Source organism: Arachis ipaensis, chromosome B10 (genome assembly GCF_059453495.1).
Source record: "Arachis ipaensis isolate K30076 ecotype BB chromosome B10, ASM5945349v1, whole genome shotgun sequence".
Classification (NCBI taxonomy): domain Eukaryota; kingdom Viridiplantae; phylum Streptophyta; class Magnoliopsida; order Fabales; family Fabaceae; genus Arachis; species Arachis ipaensis.
The window spans coordinates 54,418,495-54,440,007 of record NC_142435.1 but is presented as its reverse complement, the minus strand read 5'-3'; the positions used below and the strand labels follow the sequence as shown (position 1 = coordinate 54,440,007).

At 37.9% G+C, this 21,513-nt stretch overlaps 1 non-coding gene across 1 annotated transcript; it reads left to right on the top strand.

The window, feature by feature from the left end:
• The first annotated feature begins 17,010 nt into the window (after window positions 1-17,010).
• Window positions 17,011-17,118, top strand: LOC148580089 (small nucleolar RNA R71). The gene has a single exon (XR_015893998.1). It is a non-coding gene; the product is annotated as a small nucleolar RNA R71 (small nucleolar RNA).
• The last annotated feature ends 4,395 nt before the right edge of the window (window positions 17,119-21,513 follow it).

Genomic DNA, 21,513 nt, shown 5'->3' with positions numbered 1-21,513 from the left:
GGTTTATCAATCTCCCCACCATTAAACATTAGCATGTCTTCATGCTAAGCTCAAGGAGACAAAAGAAATGAATGAGGGAAAGTAAGACTTATGAGATGCAACCTATGTATGCGAATGCAACTATGTGCTAAGATGTTTCTATCTACTTGGTTAAAAGTAAACAAGTTCTCTAAGACAAACATAAATTAGATTCCACTAATTCAAATCACACAGTAAAAGACAGGTAAACTTGTAAGAAGATAGCTCATGAAATCCAGAAACATAGAATCAAGCATTGAACCCTCACTGGATGTGTATATGCATTCTAATCGCTCAAGTATCTAGGGTTAATCCACTCTACTCTTCTCTAGTCATGCTTTCTAAACTTTGTTCTTAATCTAACCAATCAACAAATACTTAGTGTACAAATACAAACATCATGAGGTCTTTTCAAGGTTGTAATGGGGCTAAGGTAAGGGTGAGGATATATGTATGGCCAAGTGAGCTATAATATGAATCTTTGACTAACCTAAGCTCTCACCTAACACACACACACTCTATGTAATTCTAAAATCATGCCTAGCTACCCAAAAATTCCACTTTTGTATCACATACTCATGTATCAATTTTTAATTCCACCACATATGCATTGATCTTTTATTGAACTTAGCATTGGGGTAATTTTATCCCCTATTCATAAGTATTTTTTTTTGGTTTATATATATATATATATATATATATATATATATATATATATATATATATATATATATATATATAAATGAAAGCATAATATATCAATGCATATGGTTTTTCAATTTTTACATGAGTAAGCACCCAAATTTCTAATATTTTTGTCAATAAAACACAACACATTCTCATTAACCCAAGTTTCCACAATTCCCCACACTTAGTTGACACACAATCTTTATCTTAAGCTAACCAAAGATTCAAATGGGGTAATTAATTGTTTTTCTGCTTAAGGCTAGTGATGTGGTAAAATATAGAATAAATGGGGATTAAAAGGCTCAAAGTGGCAAATAAAGGTAACTGAAGTGGTAGGCTATTTGGGATAAGTGAGCTACTAACAAATGATGGCCTCAATCATATGTATGCATTCAAATACACTAAACAATGGACATATATAATGGAACAAACTATAGAGTGCAATCATAGAGAAAAAAACACAAGAATAAAAATCATGGTTAAATAATGTAACCATATAATTAAGCTCAAAATCTCACGGGTTATGTGTTCTTAGCTATAACCCATGTTCTAAATTAAAATCTCCAAACAAGTTTAACAAAAATTTGAATTTGAATTAGTGAAATACTATAAAATATGGTCTTGAAAAGAAATTTATTACTTCAACCAAGCAAAACATACATGCAAGCAACTATTATCATGCAATCTATCCGACCTAACAAAAGAAAAAGTCAAATGTTGGTGTTAAGGGAGAGAAATTACCTCCGGAAGTCAGGGCCTGACCTCCTCACACTTAAGTCTTGGCACGGTCCTCCGTGCCATCAGTAAGGAGCAAGGTAGGGCTGGAAGCATCGCCTCCACTATCTGGCTCCCTGTGCTACTAGGTGAAGGGGAGTCCCGGGTGTCCTTCTGTTCCGGAGGTGGGTGAGTACCAACGATGAGTTCCTTTAGATAGTTGTATCGGTGCTTGTTATGTCGCTCCATTTGCTCCCTCCGCCGGTCTTGCCGGTCGAACCACTCTAGGATCTGAAGGAACATCTGATGGGTGGATGGTGCTTGTGGTGTGGATGAAAGTGGAGTAGAAGAAGGAGGAGTGTCCAAAGATGGGCCTAGAGGCCGGCTCGCAGAGAGAACCGGTGGTCCGATGTACTTCCCATTCGGGACATACTGATCGGCCCTTGGGATCATGACGTTCGTGTCTCCTGCCCGATAGGAAACACCTGCTGCAGAGACTAAATCTGAAACCAATGCGGGGAAAGGCAGGTTACCCGCAATCTGTACGTGTCGCATTACCTGTCAGATGAGTCGGGGCAGGTTGAGAGGTTGCTCTGTCAGAATGAACCTGATGAGAATAGCCATGTCCACTGTGAAGTTGGACTCGTGAGTGCTCGGAAAGATATAGTGGGACATAATCTGTGCCCACATACGAGCCTCCAAGGTAAGAGATTGGGCTGAGATGCTCTTGGGTTTTGACCGATGCTGCCCATAGATCCAGGTGCTACCAGGTTGGGCTATAACTCCAAGGACGCTATCCCATTCGAACTAATACATCTGGCACTTAAGAGAGGCCTCTGATATGCATCCAATCCCTTGGGGCTAGGTGGAAGATCCAGTGCTCGCTGTATGGCACTCTCGGAGACAGAAACTTGTTGCTGACTGACGAACTAGATTCTTGCTAGTAAAGAATTTTATAAAAATAATCGCGTTGTAAGTATAGTTTCTAAACCAACAGATAATCCTTTCGTACAAAAGTTTGGTTGTCACAAGTAACAAAATTCAATAAAATTTATAACCGAAGTATTCAAACCTCGAGTCGTCTCTCGAGGAATTACAGGGAAGTATGATTTATTATTGGTTATGGAAAAGGTATAATTTTGGGTTTTTGGAATAAGGAACAAGTAATTTAAATGACAAGAAAAAAATTAATAATAAAGTAAATTAATTATCATGAAAACCATTGCAAGGTATGAGAACAGGAAATCCCATCCTAGTTATCCTTATCAGGTGTGATGAGAATTTTTTTTTACTCCCACTAAGTTAATCCTTACTAAATAAATGAAAGTCAAGTGGACTAATTAATTTGATTACTCAAGTCCTAGTCAACTCTTATGGAAAGACTAGCTTTAGAGGAATCCAAATCAATCAGCAATTCCCAATTTTCAATTAACAGCTGAGTTTGATAACTCAAGTGTCACCAATTACTCAACCAAAGCAAAGGGGAAAAATCTAAATTAAATTGGAACATACATAACATAAATAAAAGAAATCAATCTTAAATCTGAAATACCTCAATGTGTATTAATTAAGAAAATCAATCGTAACATGAAGGGTTCATAAGCCAATTTGGCAACATCAAATAATCAACTAAAATAATAGAATAAATAAAAGAAGATAAGGGTAACTAAATTTAAAAGAACATAGAACCTGGAATGCAGAAGAAGTAAACCTAATCGTTAAGAAAAATCCTAATCCTAAATCCTAAGAGAGAGGAGAGAGCCTCTCTCTCTCTGGAAACTACATCTAAAACCTAAAATTGTGAGTAATGAATGTTGTCTATATGAATGGATTGATTCCCCCACTTTATAGCCTCTAATCTATGTTTTTTGGGCCGAAAACTGGGTCAAAAACATCCCAGAAATTGCCCCCAGCAATTTCTGGTACGTACATATTGCTGCAAAGTCACGTGTGAGCGTCGTCTATGCGTTCGCGCGGATTGAGTTTTTGCCAGGTGATGCGTCCGCGTGATCCACCCGTGCGTATAGCCTATCTTCGGGGTAGATATAGCAAATTATATATCGTTGCGAAGTCCCAGATGTTAGCTTTCCAATGCAACTGGAACTGCCTCATTTCGACCTCTGTAGCTTAAGTTATGATTGATTTAGTACCAGAAGGTCAGGCTGGACAGCTTTAGCAGTTCCTTCAGTTTCTTGTATTCCTTCCACTTTTGCATGCTTCCTTTCCATCCTCTAACCCATTCCTGCCCTGTAAACCCCAATATCACTTAACAAACATATCACGGCATCGAATGGTAATAAGAGAGGATTAAACATACGAAATTTAAGGCCAAAGAAGCATGTTTTCAATCATAGCACAAAATCAGGAAGGAAAAATGAAAACTCATGCAAATCATATGAATAAGTGAGTAAAGAATTGATATAAACCACTCAATTGAGCATAAGATAAACCATAAAATAGTGGTTTATCAATCTCCCCACACTTAAACATTAGCATGTCCTCATGCTAAGCTCAAGAGAAGCTATAAGAGAGTGAAGGGGAATGGTAAAACTTATGAAATGCAACCTATCTATATGAATGCAACTAAATGCAAAAATACTTCTACCTAATTGGTTAAAAGTAAACAAATCTTTTAAGAACAAACATGAATTGGATTTCACTAATTCAAATCACAAAATAAAGTACAAGTAAACTTGCAGAAGAAAATAGCTTATGAAAGTCGGGAACAAAGAATCGAGCATCGAACCCTCACCGGAAGTGTATACACTCTAATCACTCAAGTGTTTAAGGTTCGACTCTCTCAATTCTCTACTAACCTTGCTTTCTAAGGCTTGCTTTTCTTCTACTAATCAACAAAAATTTTATGCATAAATACACATATTAAGAGGTCTTTTAAGAGTTGTAATGGGGTTAGGGTCAAGGTAGGATTGTATTTGGTCAAGTGAACTAAAATCTGAATCCTTAATTAACTTAAACTTTTCCCACCTAACTTAAGACAATCCATGTAATCAAAGTACAAAACCTAACTATCCATTAACCATGTTTTCCATATATTCATGCATCCTAATTTCGAGTACAGTACATATTCATGCATCCTAACCATTTTGTCCCCTTTTATTATTTGCTCTTTTTCTTTTTTTTCTCCTTTATTTATTTATTTTTTTTATATATATGCCTATAATTTTTTTCTTTTTTTTCTTTTGTTTTTCTCAATGCATATGATTAAATTATTGAATGCATGAATAAGTCCTAAACATTTCTTTCACATTTTCATAAAGAAGTTTAACATACTTAATTTCCAAAACCGAACGTTTCCAAACCCACTTTCTCCACACTTAATTCATGACCATTCTCACTAGTCTAAGCTAACCAAGGATTCAAATTAAGGACATTATTGTCTCCCGCTTAGAGTTAGTGATGAGCTAAAGTAAAGAACAAAGGGGTATAATAGGCTCAAAGTGGCTAACAAAGGTGATTGAAAGGGTAGGCTATTTGGGATAAGTGAGCTAATAATCAAACAATGGTATCAATCATACACATGCATGTAAATACACTAAACAATGGATATATAGAATGGAACAAACTATAGATTACAATCATAGAGAAGAAAACACACAAGAACTAAAATATTATGGTTAAAAATAGTGTAACCATGTAATTAAGCTCAAGTCTCACAGGTTGTGTGTTCTAGCTTTAAACTATGTTCCAATTTACAATCTTCAAACAAGTTTTAACACAAAAATTTCAATTTAAATTAGTGAAATACTATAAAGTCTTGAAAAGAAACTCATTACTTTAACGAAGCAGTGGTAAAATATGCACAAAATAAAGAAAATATGCAATCAAACATGTAAATGCAACAATGAATTAATAAAGAAAATAAGACATTGGTGTTGGGAAGAAAATAACTAACCCATGGAGATCAGTATCGACCTCCCAACACATAAAGATTGCACCGTCCTCGGTGCATGCTAAGATGTGCAAGTGGACGGGCGGTTATAACTGATACTTTTCTCCAAGGATTGTGCAGATGGACTTGTTTGTCTCCCCATTAAGAAGCTTTTCCTCTCCCTTCGTGGTGGCCATCCTGAAAGAAGAGGAAAAAGAAGAAAAGTAACCCAAGAACAAAGATAAGAAACAAATATGGTTGGGTTAATGCCAAATAATGAGAGTCTTAGTTACATGGTAGCTACAACATGCAAGTGAGAAAATAGTAAAAGCAATTGGCGTATCAACAGTGCAAAAATTACAACAATAGGGGAAGAGTGTGGGTAATGCAAGGTAGTGTAAGTTCATGTCAATGCAAGATAATATAAGTATCATGAAGGAGTAGCATTGACTTATGAAGAATAATGCCTAGTCAGAGTAAAATAAGTCATGAAGCACCAGAATAATTCAAGAAAAGATGCAACAGTTGAAGAAGAAAATTTAACACCAATGGAAAAATAAAAAATTTAGAAAAGAAAATAAAAATATGCACAAAATTAAAATGCAATGAATGAAAGTATGTAGATAAATTAAGTAAAATAGAATGAAAGAAAAGAAGGATGAGAAGTTAAAGAGATGAAGAAAAAAGAAAGTAAGAAAGGAGGAAGAAAGAAGAAAGAAGAAAGAATGATAATAGAAAGATAAGTAGGATTGGAGAAGAAAAGATAGGAATTCTGGCGCTGATCTGGATGAACTGTGCGTCGCATGCGACACGGACGCGTGGGCCACGCGTTCGCGTGGTTGGCGTTATTTTCAGATGACGCGGACGCATCAGGGACGCGGACGCATGACCTGATTTGTGCTATTGGCGCGAGTGCAGCCTCGCGCACGCATAACTTTCTGTTTCGTACGCATATTACCAAAATTTAGCGTGACGCGTGTGCGTGGGTGACGCGCACGCGTGAATGGCTTCTATTTGAAAAATGAAGTGGACGCGTCGGGCACGTGTTTGCGTGATAGGGCTTGTGCTTCCAGCACCATTCCATCCCCACTTCATCATAACTCTATACCATACACCTTTTTACGTTGATTTCGCAGGGTCACGCGTGCGCATAGGCGACGCGCATGCGTGGGAGGCTAATTTTCGTAAACGACACGGACGCCTCAAGACGTGTTTGCGTGGGCGTGTTTGTGCCTAAGGCACGCCTCCAGCCACGCTCCCGCGTGACTCTCTGCCTCTTTTCTTCTTGGTTTGAAAGCACATATGACGCGGACGCGTCAACGACGCTTGCGCGTCGCGTGCAAAATTTTTTTTTTATGCATAATGCAAAATGCAAAATGCAAATGCTGATGCAGGCACTATGAATGAACACCAAGAAGAAAAAATAAAAATAAAATAAAATAGAACCAAAAGTAAAACAAAATAAAATAAAACTAAGACTGAAAAAGAACGATCATACCATGGTGGGTTGTCTCCCACCTAGGACTTTTAGTTAAAGTCCTTAAGTTGGACATTTTGTGAGCTCCTTGTCATGGTGGCTTGTGCTTGAACTCGTCTTGAAACTTCCACTAATGCTTGGACTTCCAATAAGCTCTATCAATACCAAGTAAATTTCTCAAGCTTTGATGGAGTTCTTCAAAAGCTTTGAGCTCCCAAATTTGATCCTCATATATTCCCAGATTCCAAATCTTGTTTCTATACCCGTCTTCAAGTGGATCATGATGATTCCATCCGGGTGGTTCAGCCTTAGAATTCTCATTTAGGCACCTAAACATCTTCCTAGACCCATACAATTTTGTATTCTTCCAACCATGATAGTTCAGCCGTGAGCTTCCTACCACAATGAACCTAGGATTTTGTTGCCAACCACTGACCATCTCCCTCTTACTCTTATAGCCACAAAGAGCTCTAAGTTGCCCATCCATATCAAGCAAAGCATATTCAAGTGGGCTAATTAAGCTTAGAGATGAGAGATTTACCCACTTGAATGAAGGGATGGATGCTGATGGCTTTGGGGGAGAGGTCTCCAACATCCTTGGCAAGGTGATCTCCAGCTCCATTCCCTTGGGCTCCTCTTTGACAACTTCCACCTCTTTGCAAGCTTCTTTAATATCAACCTCTTCCTCTTGGTAGCTTTCTTCCAATTCGATCTCTTCTTCATTGTTCACCAAGGGCATTGGAGGTTGTGCTTCTTCTTCTTCAATCTCCATGTCAAGTCCAATGGGAGAAGATTCAAATGTAGATAAGAATTCATCAATGATTGAATCCATCTCTTGATCATACCCTTCAAAGTCTTCAACCATGATATGCCTTGGAGGTTGTACACCCTCCTCAACAACAAATTCAAACTCCTTAGAAGGAGGCTCTATAACTGGGCTTTCCCATGGACGTACCGCATCTCCTAAGTCTTTGACCACTTCTTCCTTTTTAATGATTACGGCTTCCTCCAATTGTTCCAGTACAAAGTCATGCTGCTCACTGTCCACCGGAGTTTCTAGTGTCTCTTTCATGCTACGTTATTCATTAGATTCTCCACATGAAGCCATGGGGGTTCCTTGAGTGTTCGAATGTCGGGAAGCTAATTGATTTATTGCTTGCTCCAGTTGATGAAGGGTTGCATGAAATTGATCTACTGTTTCCTTGAGGCGAGCCTATGATTCTTAGGTCGATGGATATGGACATGGTGCATATGGAAGTGGTGGTCCTTGGGAGTAATTGGATTAGAATTCGGGCGGATAAAGGTTAGGGTCATATGGTGGTGAATGGTTGTAGGTGGCTTGTGAGTATGGTGGTTCGAAGCTATGTTGAAGAGGTGGTTTATTGGTATATGATGGAGCTTGCTGGTAACTACAAGGGGGTCCACCATATCTATCATCTTGGTACACACCTCGGAATGGCTCTTGACCATAGTAGTTTGGTGGAGGTTGGTTGTCACGAAAGGGTCCACCATGACTATTGTCTTGGCATGCATTGTAGAATGGTCGTTGTCCATGGTATCTTGGAAGGTGTTATTGCTAAAAGGGTTGATCAGATCCTCGTGGCTCCTTCCATCTGTGATTGTTTTGACCTTGATGCATGTTCCTGTTATAGCTTCCATTCCTTTCAACAACATTAGAACCAAACTCAAAGCAACAGGGATGAGAACTCATAGTAACTAATAAAAAATTAAATACAAAAATAAAAACAAATAAACAAGCAAAATAAAATATTTACAATAACCAATAATAAGGCACACGTTTGCAATTCCTCGGCAATGGCGCCATTTTGACGAACTAGTCTTGCTAGTAAAGAATTTTATAAAAATAATCACGTTGTAAGTATAGTTTCTAAACTAACAGAGAATCCTTTCGTACAAAAGTTTGGTTGTCACAAGTAACAAAACCCAATAAAATTTATAACCGAAGTATTCAAACCTCGGGTCGTCTCTCAAGAAATTGCAGCGAAGTATGATTTCTTATTGGTTATGGAAAAGGTATAATTTTGGGTTTTTGGAATAAGGAACAAGTAATTTAAATGACAAAAAAAAATAAATTAATAATAAAGTAAATTAATTATCATGAAAACCATTGCAAGGTATGAGAACTGGAAATCCCATCCTAGTTATCCTTATCAGGTGTGATGAGAATTGTTTATTGCTCCTACTTAGTTAACCCTTACTAAATAAAGGAAAGTCAAGTGGACTAATTAATTTGATTCCTCAAGTCCTAGTTAACTCCTATGGAAAGACTAGCTTTAGAGGAATCCAAATCAATCATCAATTCTCAATTTTCAATGAACAGTTGAGTTTGATAACTCAAGTGTCACCAATTACTCAACCAAAGCAAAGGGGAAAAAACTAAATTAAATTGGAACATCAATAACATAAATAAAAGAAAGCAATCTTAAATCTGAAATACCTCAATGTGTATTAATTAAGAAAATCAATCCTAACATGAAGGGTTCATAAGCCAATTTGGCAACATCAAATAATCAACCAAAATAATAGAATAAATAAAAAGCAGATAAGAGAAACTAAATTTAAAAGAACATAGAACCTGGAAAGCAGAAGAAGTAAACCTAACCTTTAATAGTAATCCTAATCCTAAAATTGTGAGTAATGAATGCTGTCTATATGAATGGATTGATTCCCTCCCCCTTTATAGCCTCTAATATGTGTTTTCTGGGCCGAAAACTGGGTCAAAAACCCAGAAATCACCCCCAGCGATTTCTGGTACGTACAGGTCACTACAAAGTCACGCGTGAGCGTCATCCAAACGTTCGCGCGGATTGAGTTTTCACCAGGTGACGTATCTGCCTGATCCACACGTGCGCATCATCTATCTTCGGGGCAGTGATGAGCGGATAATTTATACGCTTTTTGACATTGTTTTTAGGTTGTTTTCAGAATGTTTTAGTTACTTTTTATTATATTTTTATTAGTTTTTAAATAAAAATCATATTTCTGGACTTTACTATGAGTTTGTGTATTTTTCTGTGATTTCAGGTATTTTCTGGCTGAAATTGAGGGACCTAAGCAAAAATCTGATCCAGACACTAAAAGAGGACTGCAGATGTTGTTGGATTCTGACCTCCCTGCACTCGAAATGAATTTTCTGGAGCTACAGAAGCGCAATTGGCACGCTCTCAATTGCGTTGGAAATTAGACATCTTGGGCTTCCCAGAAATATATAATAGTCCATACTTTTCCCGATATTTGATAACGTAAACTGTCATTTAAACGCCAGTTTTCTACCCTATTCTAGCGTTAAACGCCAGAACTGGCATAAAGGCAAGAGTTAAATGCCCAAACTGGCACCAATGCTAGCGTTTAAGTCCAAGAAAAGTCTCTACATGTGAAAGCTTCAATGCTCAGCCCAAGCACACACCAAGTGGGCCCGAAAGTAGATTTCTGCATTAATTACTTATTTTTGTAACCCTAGGCTAATAGTTTATTTTAAATAGGAACATTCACTATTATATTTTCATCTTTGGATCATCTCTGGAGCACATTATGTAGTTTTTATGTTCTGAGACCTCCATGGGAGGCTGGCCACTCGGCCATGTCTACCCTATTTTCACTTATGTATTTTCAATGGTGGAGTTTCTACACCCCATAGATCAAGGTATGGAGCTCTGCTGTTCTTCATGAATTAATGCAATTACTATTGTTTTTCTATTCAATTCACGCCTACTTCTTCTCTAAGATATCCATTCGCACTTCAACATGATGAATGTGATGAACTAGTGACACTCATCACCATTCTCACCTATGAATGCGTGCCTGACAACCACTTCCGTTCTACATGAAAACGAGCTTGAATGCATATCTCTTGGGTTTCTAATCTAAGATTAGAACCTTCGTGGTAGAAGCTAGAATTATTGGCGGTCATTCCTGAGATCCGAAAAGTCTAAACCTTGTCTGTGGTATTCTGAGTAGGATCTGGGATGGGATGACTGTGACGAGCTTCAAACTTGCGAGAGTTGGGCGTAGTGACAGACGCAAAAGGATCAATGGATCCTATTCCAACATGAGTGACAACCGACAGATGATTAGCCGTGCGGTGACAGCGCATTTGGACCATTTTCACTGAGAGGACGGACGGTAGCCATTGACAACGGTGATCCCCCAACATACAGCTTGCCATGGAAGGGAGTATGAATGATTAGATAAAGGCAATGGGAAAGCAGAGGTTCAGAAGGAACAAAGCATCTTCATACGCTTATCTGAAATCCCACCAATGAATTACATTAGTGCTTCTATCTTATTTTCTGTTTTAATTATATTTCAATTATCAAAATCCTATAAACATTTGAATCTGCCTGACTGAGATTTACAAGGATGACCATAGCTTACTTCAAGCCGACAATCTCCGTGGGATCGACCCTTACTCACGTAAGGTATTACTTGGACGACTGGTGCACGAAATTGTGATCTCGGGCAATGGCGCCAAAAAACTCTGTACGCACGTCTTAATAAATTGTTTTTCATTCACAACTTCGATACAACTAACCAGCAAGTGCACTAGGTCGTCCAAGTAAAAAAACCTTACGTGAGTAAGGGTCGATCCCACGGAGATTGTTGGTATGAAGCAAGCTATGGTCACCTTGTAAATCTCAGTCAGGCGGATATAAAATGGTTATGGAGTTTTCGAAATTAATAATAATTAAACAGAAAATAAAGATAGAAATACTTATGTATATCACTGGTGAGAATTTTAGATAAGTGTATAGAGATGCTTTCGTCCCTCTGAATCTCTGCTTTTCCACTGTCTTCATCCAATCAGTCCTACTCCTTTCCATGGCTGGCTTTATGTAAGGACATCACCATTGTCACTGGCTACTTTTCATCCTCTCTAGAAAATGGTCCGATGCGCTGTCACTACATGGCTAATCGTCTGGAGGCATCACCGTGGTCAATGGCTGCATCCTATCCTCTTGTGAAAATGGTCCAAATGCTCTGTCACAGCATGGCTAATCATCTGAGGTTCTCGATCATACTGGAATAAGATTCACCCTCCTTTTGCGTCTGTCACTACGCCCAGCACTCGCGAGTTTGAAGTTCGTCACAGTCATTCAATCCCAGAATCCTACTCGGAATACCACAGACAAGGTTTAGACTTTCCGGATTCTCATGAATGCCGCCATCAATCTAGCTTATATCACGAAGATTCTGATTAAGAGATCCAAGAGATACTCATTCAATCGAAGGTAGAACGGACGTGGTTGTCAGGCACGCGTTCATAGGGAATGATGATGATTGTCACGTTCATCACATTCAGGTTGAAGTGCGAATGAATATCTTAGAAGTGGAATAAGTTGAATTGAATAGAGAAACAGTAGTACTTTGCATTAATTCATGAGGAACAGCAGAGCTCCACACCTTAATCTATGGAGTGTAGAAACTCTACCGTTGAAAATACATAAGTGAAAGGTCCAGGCATGGCTGAATGGCCAGCCCCCAAAACGTGATCAACATGATCCTAAGATGAACTAAAAATCATAAGATGATCCGATACAATAGTAAAAAGTCCTATTTATAATAAACTAGTTACTAGGGTTTACAGAAGTAAGTAATTGATGCATAAATCCACATCCGGGGCCCACTTGGTATGTGCTTGGGCTGAGCTTGAATGTTACACGTGCAAAGGCTCTTTATGGAGTTGAACGCCAGGTTGTAACGTATTTCTGGCGTTCAACTCTGGCTCGTGACGTGTTTCTGGCGTTTAACTCCAGACAGTAGCATAGAACTGGCGTTCAACGCTCTTTTACGTCCTCTATACTCGGCCAAAGTATGGACTATTATATATTGCTGGAAAGCCCTGGATGTCTACTTTCCAACGCAAATAGAAACGCGCCATTTTGAGTTCTGTAGCTCCAGAAAATCCACTTTAAGTGCAGGGAGGTCAGAATCCAACAGCATCAGCAGTCCTTCTTCTACCTCTGAATCTGATTTTTGCTCAAGTCCCTCAATTTCAGCTAGAAAATACCTGAAATCATAGAAAAACAAACAAACTCATAGTAAAGTCCAGAAATGTGAATTTAACATAAAAACCAATGAAAACATCCCTAAAAGTAACTAGATCCTACTAAAAACATACTAAAAACAATGCCAAAAAGCGTATAAATTATCCGCTCATCACAACACCAAACTTAAATTGTTGCTTGTCCCCAAGCAAATGAAAATCAAATAGGATAAAAAGAAGAGAATATACTATAAATTCCAAACTATCAATGAAATATAGCTCCAATCAGATGAGCGGGACTTGTAGCTTTTTGCCTCTTGAATAGTTTTGGCATCTCACTTTATCCATTGATGTTCAGAATGATTGGCATCTATAGGAACTTAGAGTTCAGATAGTGTTATTGATTCTCCTAGTTCAGTATGTTGATTCTTGAACACAGCTACTTTATGAGTCTTGGCCGTGGCCCTAAGCACTTTGTTTTCCAGTATTACCACCGGATACATAAATGCCACAGACACATAATATGGTGAACCTTTTCAGATTGTGACTCAGCTTTGCTAAAGTCCCCAATTAGAGGTGTCCAGGGTTCTTAAGCACACTCTTCTTTTGTATAGGACCTTAACTTTAACCGCTCAGTCTCAAGTTTTCACGCTACAAGCACATCGTTAGGGACAGCTTGGTTTAGCCGCTTAGGCCAGGATTTTATTCCTTTAGGCCCTCCTATCCACTGATGCTCAAAGCCTTGGGATCCTTTTTATTTACCCTTGCCTTTTGGTTTTAAGGGTTACTGGCTTTTTGCTCTTGCCTCTTGGTTTTAAGAGCTTTGGGCTTTTTCTGCTTTCTTTTTCTTTTTCTTTCTATATTTTTTTCGCTATATTTTTTTTTCTGCAAGCTTTGTTCTTTGCTGCTTTTTCTTGCTTCAAGAATCATTTTTATGATTTTTCAGATTATCAAATAACATGTCTCCTTGTCATCATTCTTTCAAGAGCCAACATATTTAACATTCTTAAACAACAACTTCAAAAGACATATGCACTGTTCAGGCATTCATTCAGAAAACAAGAAGCATTGTCACCACATCAATATAATTAAACTAAGTTCAAGGATAAATTCGAAACTCATGTACTTCTTGTTCTTTTGAATTAAAGCAGTTTTCATTTAAGAGAGGTGATGGATTCATAGGACATTCATAACTTTAAGACAAAGTTACTAAATACTAATGATTGTGTAATAAGACACACACATGGATAAGCACTTTAACATGAAGAAAATGAAAAACAGAGAATGTAAGAACAAGGAATGAGTCCACCTTAGTGATGGTGGCGTTTTCTCCTTGAGGAACCAATGATTTCCTTGAGCTCTTCTATGTCTCTTCCTTGTCTTTGTTGCTCTTCCCTCATTGCTTTTTGATCTTCTCTAATTTCATGAAGGATGATGGAGTGCTCTTGATGTTCCACCCTTAATTGTCCCATGTTGGAACTTAATTCTCCTAGGGAGGTGTTGATTTGCTCCCAAAAGTTTTGTGGAGGAAGGTGCATCCCTTGAGGTATCTCAGGGATTTCTTGATGATGAGCTTCCTCATGTGTTTCTTGAGATCCATGAATGTGCTCTCTTGTTTGCTCCATCCTTTTCTTAGTGATGGGCTTGTGAGATGAGTCTTTCCATCTCCCATGGCTCAGAGGTGGAAGCAATTGTTTTCCCTTTCCTCTTTCTTGAGGTGCCACTAATGGTTATGGAAAAACAAAAAAGCTATGCTTTTACCACACCAAACATAGAATGTTGCTCGCCCTTGAGCAAAAGAAGAAAGAATAGAAGAAGAAGAAGAAGATATGGAGGAGATGGAGGGATGTGTGTATTCGGCCATATAGGTGGGATTGGGTGGGAAAGAGATGTTGAATTTTTAAGGTAGGTGGGTGTATGGATGTGAGTGGTAAATGGAAAACAGAAGGGATGACCATGAATGGAGAGAGAAAAGGTGAGGTAGGTGGGGATCTTGTGAGGTTCACAGATCCTAAGGTGGCAAGGATTTACATCCCTGCACCAATTAGGCATGTAAAATGCCTTTGCATGCAATTCTGGCGTTTAAATGCCGAATTGATGCTTGTTCTGGGCGTTCAGCGCCCAGATGCAGCATATTTCTGGCGTTGAATGCCAGTTCTATGCTTGTTTCTGGCGTTCAGCGCCAGCTTTCCTCACTGTGCATTTCTGGCATCTGAACGCCAGGATGCTGCTTGTTTCTGGCATTCAACGCCAGAAACATGCTCTGTTCTGGCGTTGAACGCCAGCCAGATGCTCCTTATTGGCGTTTAAACGCCAATCAGATCCTCCTCCAGGGTGTGATCTTTCTTCTGCTGTTTTTGATTCCGTTTTCAATTTTTATATTTATTTTGTGACTCCACATGATCATGAACCTAATAAAATATGAAAGAACAACAAGAATGAAAATAAATTAGATAAATAAAAATTGGGTTGCCTCCCAACAAGCGCTTCTTTAATGTCAATAGCTTGACAGTGGGCTCTCATAGAGCATCACAGATGTTCAGAGCTTTGTTGAGACTTCCCAACACCAAACTTAGAGTTTGGATATGGGAGTTCAACACCAAACTTAGAGTTTGGTTGTGGCCTCCCAACACCAAACTTAAAGTTTGACTGTGGGGGCTCCGGTTGACTCTGTTTTGAGAGAAGCTTACTGTGCCTCTTTTCCATGTTTACAGAAGGATGACCTTGAGTTTTAAACTCAAGGGAGTCCTCATTCAATTGAAGGACTAGTTCGCCTCTGTCAACATCAATCACAGCTCTTGCTGTGGCTAGGAAGGGTCTTCCAAGGATGATGGATTCATCCTCATCCTTCCCAGTATCTAGGACTATGAAATCAGCAGGGATGTAAAGGCCTTCAACCTTTACTAACACGTCCTCTACTTGTCCATAAGCCTGTTTTCTTGAATTGTCTGCCATCTCTAATGAGATTTTAGCAGCTTGCACCCCAAAGATTCCCAGTTTCTCTATTACAGAGAGGGGCATGAGGTTTATCCCTGAACCAAGGTCACACAGGGCCTTTTCAAAGATCATGGTGCCTATGGTACAAGGTATTAAGAACTTTCCAGGATCCTGTTTCTTCTGAGGCAATGTCAGTTGATCCAGATCACTTAGTTCATTGGTGAACAAGGGAGGTTCATCTTCCCAATTCTCAATACCAAATAATTTGGCATTCAGCTTTATGATTGCACCAAGGTACTTGGTAACTTGCTCCTTAGTAACATCCTCATTCTCTTCAGAAGAGGAATACTCATCAGAGCTCATGAATGGCATAAGGAGGTTTAATGGAATCTCTATGGTCTCTAGTTGAGCCTCAGATTCCTTTGGTTCCTCAGAGGGAAACTCCTTATTGATCACTGGACGTCCCAGGAGGTCTTCCTCCTTGGGATTCACGTCCTCCTCCTCTTTTGTGGTTTCGGCCATGATGGTCATTTCAATGGCCTTGCACTCTACTTTTGGATTTTCTTCTGTATTGCTTGGGAGGGTACTAGGGTGGATTTCAGTGACTCTTTTACTCAGCTGGCCCACTTGTGCCTCCAAATTTCTAATTGAGGACCTTATTTCATTCATGAAACTTATAGTGGCCTTAGATAGATCAGAGACTAAGTTTGCAACATTAGATGTATTTTGTTCAGAGTTCTCTGTCTATTGCCGAGTGGATGATGGAAAAGGTTTACTATTGTTAAACCTATTTCTTCCACCATTATTAAAGCCTTGTTGAGGCTTTTGTTGATCCTTCCATGAGAGATTTGGGTGATTCCTCCATGAAGGATTATAGGTGTTTCCATATGGTTCACCCATGTAATTCACCTCTGCTATTGCAGGGTTTTCAGGATCATAGGCCTCTTCTTCAGAAGGCGCCTCTTGAGTACTGTTGGATGCAGCTTGCATTCCATTCAGACTCTGAGAAATCATATTGACTTGCTGAGTCAATATTTTGTTCTGAGCCAATATGGCATTCAGAGTATCAATTTCAAGAACTCACTTCTTCTGAGGCGTCCCATTACTCACAGAATTCCTCTCAGAAGTGTACTTAAACTGGTTATTAGCAACCATGTCAATGAGTTCTTGAGCTTCTGTAGGAGTTTTCTTTAGGTGAATGGATCTACCTGCAGAAGTATCCAATGACATCTTAGCTAATTCAGACAGACCATCATAGAATAAATCCAGGATGGTCCATTCTGAAAGCATGTCAAAAGGACACTTTTTGGTCAGTTGCTTGTATCTCTCCCAAGCTTCATAGAGGGATTCACCTTCTTTCTGTTTGAAGGTTTGAACATCCACTCTAAGCTTACTAAGCTTTTGAGGAGGAAAGAACTTGGCTAAGAAAGCCGTGACCAGCTTATCCCAAGAGTTCAGGCTATCTTTGGGTTGAGAGTCCAACCACACTCTAGCTCTGTCCCTTACAGCAAAAGGGAAAAGCATGAGCCTATAGACTTCAGGATCTACTCCATTAGTCTTAACAGTATCACAGATCTGCAAAATTCAGTTAAGAACTGAAAAGGATCTTCATATGGAAGTCCATGGAACTTGCAGTTCTGCTGCATCAGAGAAACTAATTGAGGTTTCAGCTCAAAATTGTTTGCTCCAATGGTGGGGATGGAGATTCTTCTTCCATGTAAATTGGAATTAGGTGCAGTAAAGTCACTAAGCATTCTCCTTGCATTATTATTATTTTCGGCTGCCATCTCCTCTTCTTGTTCGAAAATTCCTGACAGGTGCTTGATGGATTGTTGTAATTTAGCTTCTCTTAGTTTCCTCTTCAGAGTCCTTTCAGGTTCTGGATCTGCTTCAACAAGAATATTCTTGTCCTTGCTCCTGCTCATATGAAAAAGAGGGAACAGAAAAATAATAATAATAGGGATCCTTTTTACCCAGGTATAGAGGTTCCCTTAGGTGAGTGGAAGAAAAGAAGAGTGTAATGTAAAGAAAGAAACACAAGGGTGAGGAGAGCAGAGATGTGAGATGAAGAGAAGTGTTAGTAGATGAATAAATAAATAGAAGGAGATGAGAGAGAAAGAGGAATTTCGAAAATTATTTTTGAAAAAGAGTTAGTGATTTTCGAAAATAGTTTTTGAAAAAGGTTAGTAATTTTCGAAAATTAGGAATAAAATTAAAATCAAAAATTAAAATAATTAGTTAATTTAAAAAGAAATTTTGAAAAAGAGGGAAGATATTTTCGAAAATTAGAGAGAGAGAGAGTTAGTTAGGTAGTTTTGAAAAAGATAAGAAACAAACAAAAAGTTAGTTAGTTAGTTGAAACAAATTTGAAAATCAATTTTGAAAAGATAAAATGAGAAGTTAGAAAAGATATTTTAAAATCAAATTTTTGAAAAAGATAAGATAAAAAGATATTTTTGAAAACATATGATTGAAATTAGTTTTGAAAAAGATTTGATTTTTAAAATCACAATTAATGACTTGATTCACAAGAAATCACAAGATATGATTCTAGAACTTAAAGTTTGAATCTTTCTTAACAAGCAAGTAACAAACTTGAAATTTTTGAATCAAAACATTAATTATTGATGATATTTTCGAAAATTATGAGATAAAATTAAGAAAAAGATTTTTGAAAAATATTTTTATAATTTTCAAAAATAAATAAGAAAAATGAAAAAGATTTGATTTTTGAAAAAGATTTTGAAAAAGATAAGATTTTTAAATTGAAAATTTGATTTGACTCATAAGAAACAACTAAATTTTAAAAAGTTTTGAAAAAGTCAACTCAAATTTTCGAATTTATGAGAAGAAAAAGGAGAAGATATTTTTTTGATTTTTGAATTTTTAATGATGAGAGAGAAAAACATGAAAAATGATGCAATGCATGAAAGTTATGGATCAAAACAATGAATGCATGCAAGAATGCTATGAATGTCAAGATGAACACCAAGAACACTTTGAAGATCATGATGAACATCAAGAATAGATTTTTGAAAAATTTTTAATGCAAAGAAAACATGCAAGACACCAAACATAGAAATCTTTCATGTTCAGACAATATGAATGCACATGAAAAACAAGAAAAGACACAAAACAGGAAAACATCAAGATCAAACAAGAAGACTTACCAAGAACAACTTGAAGATTATGAAGAACACCATGAATGCATGATTTTTTTCGAAAAATGCAAGATGAACATGCAATTGACACCAAACTTAAAATCTAACTCAAGACTCAAACAAGAAACACAAAATATTTTTGATTTTTTTTTATGATTTTATGATTTTTTTTTTGGATTTTTCGAAAATTATTTGAAAAAGAAAAATAAGGATTCAAAAAAAATTTTTTTTATTTTAATATGAATTCCAGGAATCTTTGTACTCTTAGTCTAAAGCTCTAATCTGAGGGTTAGGCATGGCTTACTAGCCAGCCAAGCTTTAGAAGATATTGATACTTTCCATGTGTAGAGCAACTAAGTGTGCGAGAATCAACAAGCTCTTGTGATGATAAGTTGAAACCCCAGTCCAAAAGATTAGACATGGCTTACAGCCGGCCAGGATTCAACAAATCATCATGAAACACTAGAATTCATTCTTAAAAATTCTGAAGAACATAATAAAATTTTTGAAAAGAATTTTTATTTTATTTTTTTTTTCGAAAATAAAGGAAAAATTTTTGAAAAAATTTTTGAAAATATTTTTTTTTTTGAAAACAAAATAAGAAGAAAATTACCTAATCTGAGCAACACGATAAACCGTCAGTTGTCCAAACTCGAACAATCCCCGGCAATGGCGCCAAAAACTTGGTGCACGAAATTGTGATCTCAGGCAACGGCGCCAAAAAACTCTGTACGCACGTCTTAATAAATTATTTTTCGTTCACAACTTCGATACAACTAACCAGCAAGTGCACTGGGTCGTCCAAGTAATAAAACCTTACGTGAGTAAGGGTCGATCCCACGGGGATTGTTGGTATGAAGCAAGCTATGGTCACCTTGTAAATCTCAGTCAGGCGGATATAAAATGGTTATGGAGTTTTCGAAATTAATACTAATTAAATAGAAAATAAAGATAGAAATACTTATGTATATCACTGGTGAGAATTTCAGATAAGTGTATAGAGATGCTTTCGTCCCTCTGAATCTCTGCCTTCCCGCTGTCTTCATCCAATCAGTCCTACTCCTTTCCATGGCTGGCTTTATGTAAGGACATCACCATTGTCACTGGCTACTTTTCATCCTCTCTGGAAAATGGTCCGATGCGCTATCACCGCATGGCTAATCGTTTGGAGGCATCACCGTGGTCAATGGCTGCATCCTATCCTCTTGTGAAAATGGTCCAAATGCTCTGTCACAGCACGGCTAATCATCTGAGGTTTTCGATCATACTGGAATAGGATTCACCCTCCTTTTGTGTCTGTCACTACGCCCAGCACTTGCGAGTTTGAAGTTCGTCACAGTCATTCAATCCCAGAATCCTACTCGGAATACCACAAACAAGGTTTAGACTTTCCAGATTCTCATGAATGCCGCCATCAATCTAGCTTACACCACGAAGATTCTGATTAAGAGATCCAAGAGATACTCATTCAATCGAAGGTAAAATGGAAGTGGTTGTCAGGCACACGTTCATAGGGAATGATGATGATTGTCACATTCATCACATTCAGGTTGAAGTGAGAATGACTATCTTAGAAGCGGAATAAGTTGAATTGAATAGAGAAACAGTAGTACTTTGTATTAATTCATGAGGAACAGCAGAGCTCCACACCTTAATCTATGGAGTGTAGAAACTCTACCGTTGAAAATACATAAGTGAAAGGTCCAGGCATGGCCGAATGGCCAGCCCCCAAAACGTGATCAATATGATCCTAAGATGAACTAAAAATTATAAGATGATCCGATACAATAGTAAAAAGTCCTATTTATATTAAACTAGTTACTAGGGTTTACAGAAGTAAGTAATTGATGCATAAATCCACTTCCGGGGCCCACTTGGTGTGTGCTTGGGCTGAGCTTGAATGTTACACGTGCAGAGGCTCTTTCTAGAGTTGAACGCCAGGTTGTAACGTATTTCTGGCGTTCAACTCTGGTTCGTGACGTGTTTCTGGCGTTTAACTCCAGACAGCAGCGTAGAACTGGCGTTCAATGCTCTTTTACGTCGTCTAAACTCGGCCAAAGTATGGACAATTATATATTTCTGGAAAGCCCTGGATGTCTACTTTCCAACGCAATTGGAAGAGCGCCATTTTGAGTTCTATAGCTCCAGAAAATCCACTTTGAGTGCAGGGAGGTCAGAATCCAACAGCATCAGCAGTCCTTCTTCTACCTATGAATCTGATTTTTGCTCAAGTCCCTCAATTTCAGCCAGAAAATACCTGAAATCACAGAAACATACACAAACTCATAGTAAAGTCCAGAAATGTGAATTTAACATAAAAACCAATGAAAACATCCCTAAAAGTAACTAGATCCTACTAAAAACATACTAAAAACAATGCCAAAAAGCGTATAAATTATCCGCTCATCAACGACCCAGTGCACTTGCTGGTCAGCTGCACGGAGTTGTGTGAAAAGTGTGCGATCACAATTTTGTGTACCAACTTTTTGGCGCCGTTGTCAGGGATTGTTCGAGTTTGGACAACTGATGGTTCATCTTGTTTCTCAGATTAGGTACTTTTATTTTATATTTAAGCTTTTTGACTTTTATTTTATTTTCGAAAAAAATTTTCAAAAAAATAAATTAT